Source organism: Hyla sarda, chromosome 6, assembly GCF_029499605.1.
Source record: "Hyla sarda isolate aHylSar1 chromosome 6, aHylSar1.hap1, whole genome shotgun sequence".
In the NCBI taxonomy this organism is placed as follows: domain Eukaryota; kingdom Metazoa; phylum Chordata; class Amphibia; order Anura; family Hylidae; genus Hyla; species Hyla sarda.
The window spans coordinates 97,033,792-97,054,511 of NC_079194.1; positions in this window are offsets into that span (position 1 = coordinate 97,033,792).

Consider the following 20,720-nt stretch of genomic DNA (forward strand, 5'->3'; position numbering starts at 1 on the left):
GAGGAGACACCATGCCGTATCTGGAGGTATTTAAAAAAAATCTTTTGATGGTATTTCGAATTTTTGGGAGATTTGTTCAAATGGCAGCATCCTTCCACTCTCCACAATATCTCCTAATTAAAAAATTCCTTTTTCTAGCCAACCAGAAAAATCTGTTGATGGTATGAAGTGTTGGATTGCTGCCATTGGGACATCCTCCAATATTTATTTATTTATTTATATAGCGCCTACAGATTCCGCAGCGCTTACAATTATGGGATACAAACAAAGACAAGTATCAGACATAAAATTACACAATAATGTGTGGGGATATATTGAGGATATGTTGGGGATATGTTGGGGATATACAGGGGTTTAGAATTTGGTGATGTAATGCATATTTCCAAGCTTCCATGCTCGCGGTAATAGTAGCTATATTAGGTCCCAATCTCTTGTTTGTTAAAGCTGTTTCCCACAAAATTAGATTGGGGGTATGCCCCCCATCATCTGTGCTTCCAAAGCTACCCAATGCATCTCAGTTTCGTTATGCCATAGTCTCTGAACCTGAGTAAGTAAAGACGCATAGTAATATTTTAAAAGGTTTGGACAGCCCAATCCTCCTTCTTTAATTGGGCGATATAGTATTTTAGCGGACGTTCTTGGTTTCTTATTTTTCCAAATAAATTTTTGCAATAATTGTTGGAGAACTGTGATTGATTTCTTAGGTATTTTAATTGGCAAGTTGCGAAAGATATATAGGATTTTGGGAAGTAACATCATTTTGACTATCGATATTCTCCCCAACCAAGAGACTGGGAATTTGGAATAGGCTACAATATCTAATTTTAATTGGGATATCAATGAGTTTATGTTTATTTTGAAAGATTGATGTGTTGAGGGCCCCAGTTTTATAGCTAAGTAGGTTATCATGTCTTCTGTCCAAATAAATGGGTAGTTTTCCTCCAAACATCTTCTAGTTTCTTTGTCAATGTTTATCATAAGGGTCACTTACTTTGTCGAGTTAAGTCTATAAAAACTTACTTTACTAAAATTTTCTAGCAGCTCCCTTACGGTTTTCATAGAGATAAGAGGGTCTGTACATGTTATCAATATGTCATCCGCAAAAAGACTTATCTGATGGTCTCTTGCCCCCACAGGGATGCCCCATATCCCCCCCACCCGCCACACCTGCTCCGCCAATGGTTCTATTGCTAGGACGAATAGCAGGGGGGACAGGGGGCACCCCTGTCTCGTGCCATTAGTGATATGGAAAGCTCTGGAGGTTGCTCCCTCAGCCCGCACTTTTGCACTGGGGGTAGTATATAGGGCCATAGTTGCTGTTATAACCTCCGACGGCAGACTGAACCCCTCCAATACTGAACGCAAATAGCCCCAGTGTATGCGATCGAATGCCTTCTCCGCATCCAATCCCAACAGAAGAGAAGACATCCGACCGCACCCCACCCCATCAATGAGGTCCAGTATGCGTCTAGTCCCATCTATCGTTTGTCTGCCCTTAATAAACCCTACCTGATCTACATGGATCAGGTATGGTAAAAGTGGTCCTAGTCTGTCTGTTAGTAATTTAGCATATATTTTTATGTCTTCATTCAGGAGTGATATGGGTCTTTAATTGGGTGTAAGTGAAAGGTCTTTCCCTTCCTTTGGGAGTAGTATTACTGAGGCCTCCAACATCTCTTTCATCACTGCACCTGTGTTTAAAATTTTGTTGCAAAGCTCAGTAAGAACTGGAGTCACTTTAGATGTGTGTAGCTTATAAATTTCATTTATCAGACCATCCGAACCCGGTGACTTGGCTAACTTTAATTTGTGTATCTGTCTTGCTACTTCCTCTTTCATAAATGGAGCCCCCAAACTCAATTTCTGTTGCTCAGTAAGTTGTGGTAAGGGTGTTTTAGATAAGAATTGGTTAATTGTTTCAAGGGTGGGCTGTGTCATTCCTAAGTCTTTATTCTAAGCCCTTTCTAAGCTATAAACCATCATACAAAAACAAATTTCAGTTTGCACTTTACAGTGGTCACAAATTTATCAAGTGTGAATGTTGCACAAAAAGTCACAACCCCCTCCAAAATACTGCTAATCTAAGCCAGCCCAGACCTGGTTTACAAAATTGCCTTTGGAGAGCGTGATTTCATATTCCCAACCGGAAGCTGGTTGTTCCTGGCCAATCACTGCTCCTGGTGGGGAATATGAATTACAATGAAGTCTTACGATTAGTTGTAGTAACTATTAGTTAAACCTTTTCGAATTGCCTTGAGCTTACAAGCTCCAAAATGCAAAGGGTTAAGTGTGTGCTTCATAGAAAAAGCACAGGTTGAATGCTTCCATGGAAACCTTATAGTCTACCTGAACTCCTAATCATACATTAATCCAGCAGCCCTCTTATCTGAAGCCCTTCTTACTCTGCTATCCACATGAGAAGAGATCAGATCTATCTACCGACAGCTCAGCCCACAGTTTGCCGTTACACCTGTGTAATAAGGGCAATAATTCACTTAATTTCTCTCAAGCACAGCTCCAGTTGCTCCAGAAAAGATGTGTATTCTACAGATCATTGTCCAGGACATTAAAGGGGTTCTCCACCATAAGTTGATTTTAATACGTACCTGGCAGGCAGTAATGGACATGCTTAGGAAGGATCTGTGCTTATCTTGGGGCTAAATGGCTATGTTGTGAGATTACCATAAAACTATGGCTAGCTTTTTGTGAACTGGTATTTCCTGTTTCAGTTTTCTTCTTTTGCCTGCAAATCCCATAATTCCATTTTCCTCCCTCCCACACATCAGCCACCCCACCCATTGAAACATAAATGAGCTGCATCCATTCAAAAGACCTGTGGTTTTCAATCAGGGTATCTACAGCTGTTGCATTAGTTGCAGATTGATCTCTCTCACACCAAGCGATCCCTCCACCCATTGAAGCAAACAGGCTCCCTGTCATCAGCTGACTAGTAAGGTCAGGTCTCGGCCACATTGCAAGCTGGGAAACATCTGAGACAACAGTAATTTTGTATGCTGTTAAAAATAAATACTGCAGTGAAAATCACAGAAAAATTGTGAGAAAACCATCACACACAGGTACAGACACTATGACAGGCATTTATCGAGCGATTTAGTTAACTTTTTTTTACTAAAATGTCGCACCTGCGACTACGCGATTTTCCGTGCGACATTTTGACTGGAAAGCAAGAAAAGCAAGTTTTCCAAAACTTAACTACGTAGTAATAATTTTAAAATGGACTACGGGTAGTCTTGTATTTATTAACTGCGACAGTCGCAACTGCGCAAAAAAAAAGTCGCAACAAGGTTAAAAATTGACTAAATTTACTCCAGCTCAAATATGGAGCAGAAAAAGCTACTACCAAAGTAAAAAAGGAAAAATTGCTTACGTGAAAGAAAATTATCAACAAGCTGAAACCAGTTGATAAATAAGTCACACATAAGCAAAAAAAAAAGTACTAAAAAAAGGAATACATAAGCAAACATTGATAAATGTCCCTCTATATTATGAACTACACTAACTGTACAGCCCCTGTAGCTTATCCAAATAAAAAATAATTCCAGGAATACCCCTTTAACTCTGATAAGTATTTGTTGTACTCGGTCTGAGGAGCTGGGGAAGGAATAAAAGTACAATGTCTACTTGCACCTCATGTAAACACAATACTAAAAACATAGGGGTTCCAATTTGCTACATGAGTGGTTTGTCTGGATTTGTCCTTACAAATCCTGCACTAAACCTGCTAGAATTTTTGGGACACAACTGAATTTAGTACTTAGAGGAACTCTTCAAAGAACATCAGTGCAGATTTATCTCCATCTGATGAAGGGGAAGGTGACATCCGAAATGTGTAATTGTATCCATTTTAATACTTTCTGCAATAAAAGCGTATCAAGACGTATCATCGAATCTCTGGATTCCATCATTGACTTTAGAGGCAACAGCAGCGTTAGGTTCAAAGGGTCCTTTTGCTCTACTACACAGATTTATTATTGAGGTTGCACCAGAATTCTGGCACAATTCATACCAAAATAATAATCACATTTATTTTGTGTTTTGAACGTTCTTTCTGCCTCAAACAAGGGGCATGGCTTAAAATAGGTTTCTAGACTATGCACACTATCAAAAAACAAGAGCTAATTTGATCAAACTGGAGTATTTATAGTCTTACACTGTTTAAGCCATTGCATTTGTTTAAAAGAGTTAGTCAAAGATGGCATGGCTTAAAATGTGTTTCTGGTGCAGAGGAACCAAACTGACAGGAGCGGTAAAGTTAGACTAGACCTCCTAAAGATGCTCCAAAATGATCAAACAACATGAGCCAATCTGATCAATCTGGAGGATTTTAAGACTTATCAAGTCTTAGTTCACACTGTCTAAGAATTAGACAGTTTAAATAAATCTAGACCATTGTATCTGTTTGAACAAGTTGGTCAAAGACGTCATGCACATGGGTTGTACGGATCTGTAATATGACAATTCACAGAAGGAGTGCACAACTAGTTAAACTTAACTTTTAATTTCCATATTTTTTATTTATGACTATTTTTTTTATTTATGACTTTTGTCTTATGTGAAAGAAACATGTAGGGTTTAGAATAAGGGGGTGCTAGGTTCAGTCCAAGGGATAGACTGGGGTAGTGGTTATCCTTATTGGGGGCGAGGGCCAAGCTAATCTCTGAGCAAGAAGGGATAGAAGGGATAGGGATAGGAGTGACATATTATCAAGCCTCTTCTGCTTTTTTTTATCCAGAAACTCCAAGATAACAATGATAATCACCCAGCAAATCTATGGACATCGCTATACGAGTAACAACAGGATTGGGTGAGATCACTGTTTCTTGGGCCTTTATTGCACAGTGCTGGTTTACCATCCATAGGAAGTATATATGTATTGTGGGGCCTGATTGCTCTAAAGTTAGGAATCGCATCTGTCCACATTGGGAATAATATGGCTGGGGGGGGGGGATTCTTTTATTAGTTATTGGAATTAAAAGTTAAGTTTTACTAGTTGTGTACACTTTAAATTGTTGTTATTTAGTTGTGAAACACGCTGGAACTAGTAGGACCAGATTTCGGTGAAAACTTGGACCTGTAATATGGCACCAATAGGAATATATAGGCCCACACTGTCCCTCCATGTGCTTCCACTTCTATATGAAAACAAACAAGGGATGCTCTGAATGCTAAGTGCAGAAAGTGATAGATCAGTGACTTGAAATTTTTATCCCCTTAGACTATAAAATATCATATTGGTGCATCCGTAACCTGTCTCTTTTTCTTCTGTTTACTGTAGTCCATACAAGTAGGGAGTGTCAAGCTGTATGTTATGCAAACAAGAAAACTTCAGCAGCACACTGCTAGCGCTATGGTATATGTATAATGTGACACATTTTAAATTGCAATTCTGCTATAGAGAAAACATTTAGATTCTTAAGTTTCTATATGGCCATCCCACCACGGTAAGGTGACCTCATTTGGGATGGACCCTACACTATAGATGGCATGTAAGTTTCAGTCCCTGCCTGCTTAAAATCACCAAGTTGAATGGGTGGAGTGCATAACCAAAATGGAGGCAGTAGCTGGATCTTGCATGCCCAGACACTGTAGGCTTAGTGTTAGTCATGGGAAGCATATCTACATAATGTCCCAAATGAGCTCACCTTACCTTGGTGGGATGGTACACACTATTTGGCCAAAATGGTATGCTGAGAACCTCAATTTTTTTCCTATAGCTGTTATGCAATTTAAAATGTGTCATTTTATAGATATAATGCTGCAATTCGCTTGTTTTCTATAGTAGATGTGTGGGGTGTGCTGGCCAATTTTTTGTGTGTGTGTGTTAGTTGTATGTCATAGAACACGATAGAGAATCTATACACAAAATAGACAGACAGTATGAGTCAGGGGAGGTACATAACTCTGCAGTTAATAACTGTATGAATTTAACTATTATATCACGGCTATCTTAGTGCCTTAGAGAGGATAGACATTCTATCAGATATACAGAGAAACAGGAACAGTGGAGTTGGGTGGAGAAAAGTAGGGCCAGAGAGCTGCCAGGAGGGATATGATAAGTGATAACATAATCTTGTAGTACCCTGGAAGTCAGCCAAACAGAGGAGACTGAACTCATTTCTACACATTAGAGCATGTACTTTGATTTACTGGTTGCTAGACTTGGGGATAACATCACCCAGACTGGGGATCCCATTACCCAGCTACAGTAATAAAAACATATGCAGCTGAGCTGGGATGGAACACATGACACTGAAGGAAACTGGTGCTGAGTTAACATTATATGGGGTGGTGGGGCAGAATGCTTTTTTAAATATTGAAGGGGCACTCAGGTGTAAAAAGAAAAAAAATTAAATCAACTGGTGCCAAAATATTTAGCACCACTCTTAATTCTTCCAGTACTTATCACTTGCTGTAGGCAACAGAGGAAGTTGCATAGTTCTCTTCAGTCTGACCACAGTGCTCTCTACTGACACCTCTGTCCATTTCAGGAACTGTCCAGAGAGGGAGCAAATTCCCATAGCAAACCTTTCCTGCTCTGGACAGTTCCTCACATGGACAGAGGTGTCAGCAGAGAGCACTATGGTCAGACAGAAAAGAACAACTCAACTTCCTCTGTAGTATACAGCAGCTGAAAAGTAGTGGAAGGATTAAGATTTTTCAATAGAAATAATTTACAAATCTGTTTAACTTTCTGGCACCAGTTGATTAGAAAATAATAGTTTTCCATCAGAGCACCCCTTTAATATACTGTATATGCACCAATCAAATGTAAAATTCTCCAAACCAAAAAATCAACCCCTCATAATAAATAAAAATACACCATTTTTTAAGGTTTTGCTAATTCTTTTATACTCTTTTATATTGTTTACATTTTATATTTCATTATGTACTCACTGGAGTCCACATTTTATATTGTTAGGATATGATTACCTGCTGAAAAACACACAAAAAACATAAGAAAATGATATGAGTTTAGCTAATTGGTCATTACCTGCAGCAGAACGGTTTTCTGAGTTTCCATATACTTTAAATTGCATTCATTTGTAGTTGTTGTATGTCTGTTCCAAGGCATTTGACATTTAAATCAGTAAAAACTCTAATAATGATGCAGACACCAATTTATCTTGGACCTTGGCCAAAAGATTAATCAAATCTTTTCTGAGCAGAAAATCTTATCCGTTAATGAATGATAAGAGAAATGTCTCATAGATAAATAAATAAATAGATAGATATGATATTAGATAGATAGATGAGAAATAGAAAGATAGATGGATAGATGCAAAAAAAAAAAAAAGAGGTTCTGCAGCAAAGATCTGCATTCAAAGTGGTTTATTATCCTAGATAGATACAGACATACAGACTGATTGATAGATAGATAGATGAATAGATAGATAGAAAGAAAGCAAGAAAGATGGATAGATACTTCTGAAGAACAGCACACTGTAGGGAAGATTGCAGGGGATGCTTGCAAGTATTTGAATCCTGGTCAGAACCTCTCCATAAACAAGTTTATTCCATCACAAGCTGTGTGCATTTCTGCAGCCTTTCGTAGCATTTATCAAGCATCAAGCTTTAACCCCTTAAGGACCACGGGTTTTTCAGTTTTTGCACTTCCCTTTTCTCCTCATCACCTTCTAAAAATCATCATGCTTTCAATTTTGCACCTACAGACTCAAATGAGGGCTTATTTTTTGCTCCACCAATTGTAATTTGTAATGGCATCAATCATTTTACCCCAAAGTTTATGGTGAACCCATAAAAAAAATATTTGTGGGACCAAATTTGAAAAAAAATACGCCATTTTGTAATTTTGGGGGCTTCCGATTCTACGCAGTGCACTTTTCGGTAAAAATGACACCACATATTTATTCTGCAGGTCCATACAGTTACAATGATACCAATTAATATAATTTTTCTTTATTTTACTACTTTAAAAAAATTATAACGACATGCACCAAAATTAGTTTGTTTAAAATTGTCTTCTTCTGACCCCTATAACTTTTGTATTTTTCCGTATCCGGGGTGGTATGAGGGCGCATTTTTTGTGCCATCATCTGAAATTTTTATCGGTACCATGATTGTTTTGATCAGACTTTTTGATCACTTTTTTTTACATTTTTTTAGGTTTTACATAGTGACCAAAAATACGCAATTTTGGAGTTTGGAAATTTTTTTTACGTGTACGTCATTGATCGTGCAGTTTAATTAACCTTATATTTTTATAGTTCGAACATGTACGCACGTAAATGCCACATATGTTTATTTTTATTATGTTATGTTTATATATTTTTATATGGAATTTGGGAAAAGGGGGAGTGATTTAAACTTTTAATAAGGAAGGGGTTAATGTGTGTATTTTTAAACTTTGTTAAACTTTTTTCCCCCACATTTTTAGTCCCCTTAGGGGACTTTTAGGAGGAATCATTTGATTCCTCATACATATCAATGTGGTTCCATAGAACCACATTGATATGTGTGCTCTGAGCTCGATTGATAAAGCCTGGCCCTGCCAGGTTTTATCATTCACAGCACAGCACTACAGGAGAAGTAAGCCCTCCGGCTACCAGAGAAGTGGATCGCCCCCTGCGATCGCGCTGCGGGGGGGGGATCCACCCCATTGGACCACCAGGGAGCAATTAGAGGTCACTGTCAACATTGACAGCAGTGATCTAAAGGGTTAATAGCCAGCTGCAGCGATCACCCCATGTCGGCTATTAACGCCAGCCCTCAGCTACAAGAATCAGCAGAGGGCCGGTCGGTATGAAACGGGCTCGAGTCGGGATCTTGCGCCATACCCCGTTAACGGCACAAGGACGTCTATACACGTCCTTGGTCATTAACCAGTTAAAAAGCTAGTGAGAGGCTGAAATCATGCAAAGGTCCAAGACAAGCAAAGACTTCCTGTTCTGTACAGATCATTTCATAGTAAGCCTTTCTTCAAAGCACAAAGAGTGCAGTAAAAGGTGACATCAGTAGAGAGGTTACACTGGATCTACCACTATTCACAATAGAGATCAGGGCCACCTCCCTTTAGAATGACTTCTGAAAAGGTCACAGAGAATGTACAGTGCTGTTTTCAATCTGTCCATTCTAGGCCATGTCCATGGCGCCCGGTGTAAAGCCTATCACTAAAGGCTGTTGTTCTTGGCCGATAACTATTTCTGCAATGTTTGTGGTATGGTCCATGTTGGCCAACAGATATTTCTGGCCTTTCTACAGTTAAATGCTCAATCAGAACAAGATGCAGGAAATAAAATGTATGAAGATATGCCTCTCTCTGTCTAGATTAACCCCTTCCCGCAGAATGACTTATATAAACGCCAAGTTATGCAGGTAGTTCGGGCATCTTGATGTTTATATAAGTCATTCAGTTAACTCGACAATGCGCGGCATCGCATGGGTTAACAGGCAGAACTCCCTATGTTTCCGGAAGGCGACAACTTCTGCAAGCCCCCCCCAGGACCATCTGTGAATGGTCCTGGTCAGCAATCACTGTGATTGGTCCCTGTGGACCAATCACTGTGTCTCAGCTGACTGGGGTGAAAGTTCCGATCCCCCACTCTGCCCGCCCCTAGAAGTCCGGTCAGAGCGGGGGAAGAGGACCCCGAGAGCTATGGTGGACAATGTGGCAGGGGGGACCGGCGGCACTCACCTGGGACCGGCAGCAGGCAGCGGGACCTGGGGAACGGCGACAGGCAAGTGGAGGAGGCAGCGTCGGCATCAGAGGCAGCAGTGAAGATGGCCTTTGGCTGTCCAGGCATGCTGGGAGTTGTAGTTTTGCAACATCTGCAACATTTACGTGGTGTACCATTTAGTTTCTGTTATAGTCCTAAGGGCCTAGTTACTGTGAAAGGCCAGTCAAAAGTACACACCTGCTGCTGTTCTAGAGACCTGCACCTACAAACACTGTCTGAGAAATTCAAACAAAAAGGATACAAACCTAGGACAATCAATAGGAAAATACACTCCGCCCTTCAAACTCCACGGGAACACCTCCTACAATACAGAGAGATACAACCATCACCACGCGTAAGACTGGTAGCCACATACAATCCGGCCCTTGAAGAAATACGCAAAATCATCAAGGACCTACAGCCGATTTTGGCGGAAGATGAGATGCTAAAAGAAATCTTCCCTGACCCTCCCATCTTCGCCTTCAGACAACCACACAATTTAAAACGAAAGCTGGTCAGCAGAAAATTACCTACAGAAAGAACAGACACAGACAATGGGACCAAACTCTGCACCAAACCTCGCTGTAAACTCTGCCAACATATCTGCACCAAGATGGAAGCCGCCCACAACAACAAGACATATAAAATTAAGGGACTATATTCCTGCACATCCCCAAATGTGGTCTACATGATACAATGCACACACACAAGAAAGAAAGACATTTGAAGCCAAAATGATATTGTTTTTTGACTCAAAAAACAGGGGACTCAATGTGGATTTGAGCTTCTTATCTCATTATCAAAATTTCTTATAACCTGTGCTGTACTGGATTCTCTTATAAGCTGTACTGGATTCTCTTTTGCATCTCACTATGTCCTGCTAATTACCAGTCTCTCCCCTGCGCCCCCTTCCCTCCCCCTTTTTCTCATCCTTATCTATTTAGTCTATGTTCCTATAGCAGGACAATTTATGGCCCATCTAAGTGTGAATTCTCCACATCTATTGTCTTAACCGCTGCATATTTGTGACATGTAAATTGTGTCTTCTGCTTGTGAGCTTAGATTTGCTTTGGACTTGATAAAGGGAGGAGTCCCGAAAGCTTGTCTCTACAAAATGCTGTTAGTCCAATAAAAAAGGTATTACAAGATACTGCAACATTTTATGATTTGCATCTGCAATTAAAATTTTTAAATATATATTTAATCTTTTCAATTGTGAGGCCCTACAGTCTTGTCAGGCTTCTAATACCTCCAGGCTTGGTCATTCTGCCACATTTTGGTCTTCTCATGCTTGTGCCACCCCCAGGCTGTGTCAGTGTGCCGCCATGAGGTCTCCTCATGCTGCTGGCACATTACATAAACATTTTTATGTTATTCTATATAAAAGCTTCAATTTAAATTGCAAAATATATCTTTGATCCTTTGGATTGTGAGGCCCTATGGTCTTGTCAGGCTGCGGCCACCTCCAGGCTTGGTCATTCTGCCCCATTTTGGTCTCCTCATACTGGTGCCACCTCCAGACTGTGTCATTCTGCCACTATATGGTCTACTCATGCGTCTGCCTCCTTCAGGCTGTGTCATTCATCAAGAAAAGGAATCATGGCTTACTCCATGAAAACTGGAATTGGGAACCATGGTGACCAACAACAGGTAGAACATCTTGTCTGCGCTGCATCAAGGAAGGCTGACCCATGCGCCCTGCATGGCACACGTGTTCAATCTGGCTGTCAAGCAGTTCCTGAAGTGTTCCTCCCATCTGCAAGACATCCTAACAATGGGAAGGAAACTTTGCATGCACTTCAGTAACTTGTACACCGCAAAGCACACCCTTCTTGAGGGTAATTCGACTGCTTCATTTACTACAACACATATTGGAAATGATGGCTGGTCATGGCACTGGAGACATGGCGCCTACATCTCACGGCCACATGAGCCCTGTGGGGCTGAACTGGAAGAGGAGGAGGAGGGCAAGGGGGACAGGGGAGCACAGTTTAGGTTTCACAAAATGGTTGGTTTTTATAGTCATCTGACAGGAGAGGAGGAGCAGGAGAAGCCAAAGGAGCTAAAGGGTGATGAGGAAGAAGAGACAGAGGGCCCAGACACTCTGTGCAGTGGAGATGGAGGCAGGGAGACCCTCTGAGTCACTGGCACAATGAATGCTCATTTGCTTGTGTAGTGACCGCCGAATTGTCACCATTCGGCAGCAGGATGACTTCTGGATCTCCACCTTATTGGATCCTCGCTACCGCCACAAAATGGGAGCCTTTTTTACACCCACTGAGAGGGAGAACAAACTGACCTACTACAGAGACATCCTATGTAGTCAGTTGGCCGATGCCTATCTGCGCCATCTTCCATCCTCTCGTAGGTCTGACTCGAGGGGCCCTCTGCGCTCACCTGCCACTGCCATGGCTGCTGGGGAGGGGTGGGGTGGCAGGAGCAGTACCAGCTCCATCAGCAGCAGCCTGAGTCCACAGTCACTGATGAGTAGCTTTTTTCACCCGCATAGGGAATCAACTCCTCAGCAGCAGATAGACCTGAAGCAGGACCTGAACCAGCAGGTGGTGACATACCTTGCCATGACCCTGCCAACACACTTTGAAGATCCGCTGAACTTCTGGTCAGCCAAACTGGATTTGGGACCGCAACTAGCAGAGTTTGCCTTGGAAAAGCTGTCCTGCCCGGCCAGTAGTGTGCCATCAGAGCGGGTGTTTAGTGCGGTGGGGGCCATAGTAACCCCAAAATATTTTTATGTTAATCTTTATATTTTTATGTTAATCTTCAATCAAAATGTAAAAATATATCTTTAATATTTTCAATTATGAGACCCTATGGTCTCGTCAGGCTGCTGCCACTTCCAGGCTTTCATTCTGCCACTATATATGGTCTCCTCCTGCTGCCTCCACTTCTAGGCTGTCGTTCTGCCACTATATGGTCTCCTCATGCGTACGCCTCCTCCAGGCTGTGTCATATAGCCACTATATGGTCTCCAGATGCTGCTGGCACATTAAATAAAACATTTTATGTTAATTTATTTAAAATCTTCAATTTAAAATTTAAAATATATCTTTAATCTTTTCAATGATGAGGCCCTATGATCTCATCAGGCTGCTGCCCCTTCCTGGCTGTCATTCTGCCACTATATGGTCTCCTCATGCTGCCGCCACTTCCAGGCTGTCATTCTGCCACTATATGGCATTTGGTTTCCACTGTCTGTTTTGTATAGGTTTTGGACCCAAATAAATTCATATCTGTGGAATTACCACAAGAATCCAAAGAAACAGGTTGGAGTGGGAAAATTAAACCATAACTGATTAAATGAGACATTGAAAGTTTGACACACATATTCGCAGTACCAGCCGTGTTTATTTACGTGTGCATGGCTTGATATATTGGACAAGCATCTCATACTGCCACAATCTACCCAGTAGCCCACTCGGGTCAGACCTGCACCACTGAGAGGGAGTACAAACTGACACACTACTCTAAAATTGTGCTGCTCTGTGGCCTACATAGGCTGCCACAACCTCCAGATTGTGTCATTGCCATATGGTCTCCTCATACTGCTGCAACCTCTAGGCTCTGTCATTCATTGTGCCACCATGTGATCTTCTTGTTATTTTGATCTTGTAGTTTGACAATTTTTTTTTCAAAGTAAACGCTTCGGGCACCTGGGACATGCCCCCCCCCCCCCCCCCCATGCTCATGACTGAGTGTCCCAGGTGCCCGAAGCGTTTACTTTGAAAAAAATTGGGGGTTAAAGACAGGGGCTGGAACAGGGGTAGCTGGCCTCGCAGCAGACCGCCAGCTCGATTTTAAGATACAAGTACGAGCTTTTTCACTGCAGCAACTTCTAGCAGTATGTGCCCACTCATCCAACGGTGCAGAAGCTGAATGTGCTCCAGTCCAAGTTGCTGGGGCTGCAGTCCTTCCCTTTTGAAGTGATGAGCATGGGGTTGCGCTGAGAGGCAGGGGATGGGACAAGCGGTAGCTGGCCTCTGTTATGATTCGGCTAGCTGGATGTGGATCCTCTGTGTCAGCGAGGGATTGGCGTGGACCGTGTCGGTGGACCGGTTCTAGGGTTGCTACTGGTATTCACCAGAGCCCGCCGCAAAGCGGGATGGTCTTGCTGCGACGGTAGCAACCAGGTCGTATCCACCGGCAACGGCTCAGCCTCGCTGACTGCTGAGAAGGCGTGGGACAGAAGGACTAGGCAGAGACAAGGTCAGACGTAGCAGAAGGTCGGGGCAGGCGGCAAGGTTCGTAGTCAATAGCAATAACAAGAGGTCAGGTACACTGGTAAGGCAAACACTGTAACGCTTTCTCTGGCACAAAGGCAACAAGATCCGGCAAGGAAGTGAAGGGGAAGTGAGGTTAAATAGACAGGGAGCAGGTGGAGGCTAATTAGACAGATTGGGCCAGGCACCAATCATTGGTGCACTGGCCCTTTAAATCTTAGAGAGCTGGCGCGCGCGCGCCCTAAGGAGCGGAGCCGCACACGCCAGGACGAGACAGGCGGGGACCGGGACAGGTGAGAGACTTGGGATGCTATTCGCGAGCGGGCGCGTCCCGCTATGCGAATCGCATCCCCGCCGGCAGTGTCAGTGCAGCGCTCCCGGTCAGCGGGTCTGACCGGGGCACTGCAGGGAGAGGAACGCCACGAGCGCTCCGGGGAGGAGCAGGGACCCGGAGCGCTCAGCATAACAGCCTCGCAGCGGACTGCCAGCTCTATTTTAAAGAACAAGTATGAGCTTTTTCACTGTATGAGAATTTCCACGGATGCTGGCACCAGACTTGCCCTCCAATGGGTCCTCAAAAAACTATTTAAAGTTTGCTCATTCCAATTACCAGGCTCTGTAATTGTGCCGCTGTGCGGCAGTGATTCTAATAGTGACGCCTGTGATCTGCATGTCATACTGAATAACTGAATACTGAATTTTTTCACTACCCCAGTACACTCCACATGCGTGTTACCACAAAGCATAGTGTTCTACACTCCAATTGAGGCTCTCTGTAGCCCAGAAATAGCCATTTTTAATAGCGATTTGCCGCAAATAAATTTGGACTGAAGCTAATTTTTTGGGAAAATTCAGCGAATCGGCCCAATTTAATTTTTCAAAAATTTGCTTATCTCTATCCATTACTATTGCCTAGTCGATTCCTCACTTTGCACTTTAAACTTGTTCAGTCTGTCTAGCCAATGCTATTTTATGGCCCCTAACACACTGTTTTCCAGTTGTCAGTCCACAGTATGAACTCTGATTCCAAGAGGATGTGTGCAAACATTTAAGTGACAACCCTGACCACTGCCAAAAGTTTTAACTTGAACAAGCTATAATTTTTAGCAATCCTCTCTCCATTCTGGCATAGGCAATCACCCTCAATCACCCTTTGTCTTGTACTCTCTGTGTGCTATAACCTACACACAGCCTTTGTACTATGTGCAGATGGTGTGTACAGCATTGTTTTTTCCTTATTATTGTAGGCTTTCATCACCCCCAATAAATGCTTTTGATCACAGCCACACACAGTCGGATAGGGGTGGCGTGCCCCGCCGCCACCACGCCCACCCCCTGTGTCATCGCAGGGACCACTGTGTGATTGACACACAAGTCCCAGTGCATGCGCCCCTCAGCTCATCTAACGGCAGTGCACACGTTAGATGAGTTGAGGGGCGCATGCTCTGGGACTTGTGTATAGATCACACAGCAGTCCCAGTGCTGACACAGGGGGTGGGTGTGGCGGTGGCTGGGCATAGCGTACTTCGCGCCACACCTATCCGACTGTGTGTGGCTGCGATCAAAAGCATTTTTTGGGATGATGAATGTCTGCAAAAATAAGGTAAAAACAATGCTGTACACACCATCTGCATACAGTACAAAAGATGTGTAGGTTATAGCACCCAGAGTTCATGACAGTGTCTATTTACACAGGTGGAGTTTCCTCCTGAAATGAAAGCCCAATACACTTCTATGGGTTTCCACACTCCGGTTGACACTTTGGAATTTCTGCTTGCGGAATTCCGCAAGCCGAAATTCAGAAATGTCACTGGGGGTGCGGAAACCCATAGAAGTGTATTGGGCTTTCATTTCAGGCAGAATTCTGCCGGTGGATTCTGCCATGTGTGTAGACCCTTAGTGACTACTGTCATTATACTGGGCCAATGGCCTTTCTCTTCATCTTTCCTGGAACAGTGTAAGATCTGTAGTAACTGACCAGTCCCAGTAAAGCACAGAGTTGAGTTACATTACTGGGCACATACCACTGTCACTGTGTTTATCCATCCGGGTCAACACCAAATCTAACCTATGTAGATATCATGTAAGGTAGCTGAAAAGATTATGTCATCCAGATAAGCCAGTAGGCATTCAAAGTTCAACTCCCTCAGGAATAATTCCATCAGTCACTGAAAAGTCACTGGGCCAATGGTCAGGTCAAAGGGCATGCACAGAACTCAAACAGTCCTTTGGGAGGGATTATAGCAATCTTCTCTCCATCCTTCTGAACATCAGGTCTTGTCAGTATCCACAGTGGAGGAACACTCCACCTGACTCAGGGTCACTAGGGAATATTTTATTCATGGAAGTGGGTAAGCATCTTAAACCATACAGATGTTCAAACATCTGTAATCCCCACAGAAGCATAGACAGTCATCCTTCTTCTTTATCAACACAATAGGGGAGACCGAATATTAGTCAAATGGTCTGTGTAATAACCTGACAACCCGGTATGAATTCTGACAAAAAAAAAAGATTATTAATTACACTACCCACTGTTGTGTACTGTCTTGTATTTTGTAAAAATGAATAAATCAATACAATAAAAAAGAGTTGTTCTCCTGTAGCTCCTTGTTCTCCAAAACTGACCTGACGCACCATGAGAGCAGATATGTTCATATCAATGGCCTTGATCTGCAAAGCACACATGTGGGAAACATTTCTCCAAGATGCTTTCTTGGCACCAGGACAGCATCGTTCTTGTTAACATTCATACAAGAACGCACAAAGTCCTGGTCACAACTATTGCTTTGCTCTGTTTTGCTAGTTCAGTGAGGATAGAGGCTTATTTCAGTCCTTGGCTGGTGTATATTGGCAGGTGCAGCAACACCTTGTGACCCTTGGAACCATTAGTGGTTTATGTGGGGAACTCTTACCAGCAGTACTGTTTGATCCTGTCACCAATTCAGGCTTCTCTCTAAAGCCAACTGAGGAAGCTTTTGGTTCAGGACTTTCTTCCAGTACTGCACTAAAATACTGCAGTCCAAAGTCCAGTCCAAACGTGAGCCTATTTAATTCATGCAACACATCCATCCCCAAAATGACCAAGTGCATGTTACACTCCACCACCAACACTCCTTTCTAGTTTTATTCTTCGCACCACAGTTAAATGCCCGCTTGTATCACACCCAAAATGTAGATAGACAAACTGTTCACCACTTTGAGCTGCACCCTAAGGATAAGTTTCTACTTGGTTTTTAGTCCTGCATTTTTTTGTTTAAAATAAAAAACACAAGAAAAAAAGATGCCTGAAAAAAACGCCAGTGCAATTTCCTGCATCTGCCATTTTTTCTGGTGTTTTTTCTTTTGAGTGGAAATTGCCTTTTTGGCCTTTTTTCAAAAGTTTTTTCAAAATTTGTTGAGTACCAAAAAAAAAAAAAAAAGGATGCAGTAGTGATGGAAAAAAATGTATTTAACGAAATTTAGATTTATTATAACAAAATTTTTATACATTTTTAACAAAGTGTGTATTTCACTTTTTTTCTCTCTATTTTTTACATTTTTTTTTAGGTAGTACTACTACTCCCAGCAACAGATTTTTCCATGATGGGAGTATAAGTACCTGTACTAATAGACATATCGCTCCAGGTATGACACCTGCTGTGATCCTCCAGTATAATGTATAAATGCGACAGGCCGCCCTTTTATGGTCCCCTGCACTGACGTATATATACACCTATTCATATTTCCCACAGAGAGCTGTGATGAGCTGGAACCATCTGGCCAATCACAGCTTTCTGCGGGAAATATGTATATGTGCATATATACAGCAGTGCAGGGACCATAGAAGAGCAGCCGCCACATCTATAAATTATACAAGAGGATCGCAATGGACTCAGGCGATCTGTCAGTTAGTACAGGTACTACCTAAAAAAATGTAAAAAAAAGAAAGAAAAAAAGTAAAAAACACACACACTGCATTTTTATTATTGTTGGCTAAATTTTTTTTTTGCCCTGCCCACATAAATTGATCCCTGTTTTAAAAATTTATTAAAAATTTAGTTATAAAAAAGATACATTTCGTTAGATACATTTTTTCCATCAATACTGTATTAACAGTTTTTTTCCCATAACAACCAATCACAACTCGGGTTCTGCACAGACCACATATGGCCAGCCCTTCTTAAACCTCCAATGGTTTTAACTGTTGCAAATGCAGCCCCGTAATTGAACATTTTGTGTAATCTCACATTTTTGGGATTAACTCCTTCTCTGCTCGGGTGCTTTGTGATCTGCAAAAGTAAAAAAAAAAAAATCATTATGGTAAATATGACATGACATAAAACATAGCATAGAGCTTCTAATCCTATCAATAAAGGGTTAATCCGGGTCAGGGTGTCTTTGTGCCCTGTCTTGTTTTATTTATAATGGATCTTACACTATTGCCTCTGCTTTGTTTGCCAATTCCCTATTTTCACAACCTTTATTAATATCCCAAGTGGATCAAATCCTGACGTGATTTAACCCTGTATTGATAAATACTCCCTATACTGATTGTAGTGATATTTTCCACTACAGTAAGCTTGTTTCCATTACAAATTTTAAACGTGTGCTTTACTTTCGAGTGGTGATTGGTAAATTCACTGATAATCCATATCTTATGTCTTCTTGCTGCAGCATTTATCCTTTAAAGCTAAGGGAAATCCACTTGACCTTTTCTCTGGCTACTTTCTTTCTTTTGAAATCAAAAAGCTTGGAAGAGTATAGATAATGTGATGCCTCTTGAAAAGCTGATCTAGACTAAGGCAAAAAACTCCATGTGGTATAAGACAATTTTCCTAATTGTACTGAAAAATTGCAAATCTCTGGATAAACAAACCTTCTTTAGATCAGCAATGACTGGGGTTTAAAGGGGGCTTGCTCCCATAAAACAACTCCATCTTGCATATACATTCACTGCTAACAGCAAAGAGCAATGACAACTATTTTGTAAGCATACTTTTGGAGCTTTTTTAAAAAAAATGACTATCATGTAGTACTGTGCATGATAGTCCGGGCTCACGTCCTACAGGAATGCATAGGAACTGAGTTCCAGCACTTTTGTTCACAGCATGAACACTGTTCCCCTTAGGAGGAGTCCTGCAGGACCAGCCCTTGAGTGGAAATCTTGTGTGAGTTCTCCCTGGTCATAGTCATTTGTCTAAATGTAATCCATTTAAAAATTGGTGCGTATATGTCCAAATGGGGAGCTTTCTCCCCGCTTCTGGCTGCTTTCAGCTTCATATCACTGTGCCGTTTAAGACGGCTTACTGCCAACTTTCCATTGGACCAATCTCCAGTGATGAGATCGTGTGCCATTGAATTACTTTATACTGGGTCTCACCTCTGGAGACCAGTCCTTTGAAGAGGCAGAGGGAAGTGCTGCACAATACTCATTTGTGGGGAAAAAAGCTTTAGAGGTACCCTTTACTTAGGAAATCCTTATCAAGACAAAGATGACCATTATAGGACTACTATCGTGCAGGAAAATGTATCCCCTATCCAAAGGCCTCCCACAATCTCCTGCACGGGACCCCGGTTGTCCCCAGGAACAGAGCCTGTTGACCCCAGGACAAAGCAGTGACTGACATGCCCCCTCCATCTCTATGGGAGAGCCGGAGATACCCAAATGCTGTATCTCTGGTTCTCCTATAGAGATACATGGAGGGGGCGTGTTGCCCACTGCTTCGTGTGGGGGTCGACATGTATCATTCCCGGGGAGAGCCGGGGTGCCATGCAAGGGATTGCTGGGGCTCCCAGGATTAGACACTTAGAAGTTAATAGTACTCCTTTAATTATACACGATAATACCTTTAAAGTTGATTCGCATTTTTGCCACCTCCATGAAGTTTATTGTTGGGTCTTGGAAGTAATAGTAGATGCCTCCATCTACCCATAATCTGTATGACATATTTATCTCCATTTCTTCATGATGATGTTTTGCTGTTGCTTTTCATATCTGCCATAAATAGTATAATATACTAGAAATAGCACCATGAATCACAGCATGAAAAGCACTAAAAACCCCAATAATGGAAATACGTTTCTCCCAGCTCATGATGTTCCTCGTCAATTTGTCGGTTTCATTGCACTCTTTGTCTTAACTAATTAGTAAAAGTAATTCAATTTACTTCACTTATTTATTTTGCATCACCAAACCTATCTACATAGTTCTACCAATACACACACAAATTACTATTTAATTAAGTTACAACAATCTTACACAGCAGGTTTTTTGGTTTTGACTAGGGGAGGTAGTATGGGAGACACAGAGACATAAGATTAATCTCTTTCCATTTGTAATCTGTTTGATAATTAGCTCGATTTTTTTTCTTTTTAATAATTCACAAGACACTTAAAAATGTAATTATTAAGAGCCCGGGACCATTTATAGTCTTTCAATCCATAAAATAGTGACATGGAAATAATATAATGTATCATGGGTTAAAACACTTAAGCTGGTTATACACATTTGGTTATCATCAGAGGAACCCGCTGATCGGCCGACCATCTAATATGTATGGTGGCTAGTGTTGCTCGCGAATATTCGCAATTCGAATATTATTCGCGAATATCGCATATTCGCGAATTCGCGAATTTCGCGAATATAGCGCTATATATTCGTAATTACGAATATTCGTTTTTTTTTTTTTTTGTTTTTTTTTCTTCACAGTACACATCACAGTGATCACCCCTCTCTGCTTCCAGCTTGTGTGGTGTAAAGAAGGCTGTAATACTACTGCGTGAGACTGGCGTGCGAAAATTCGCA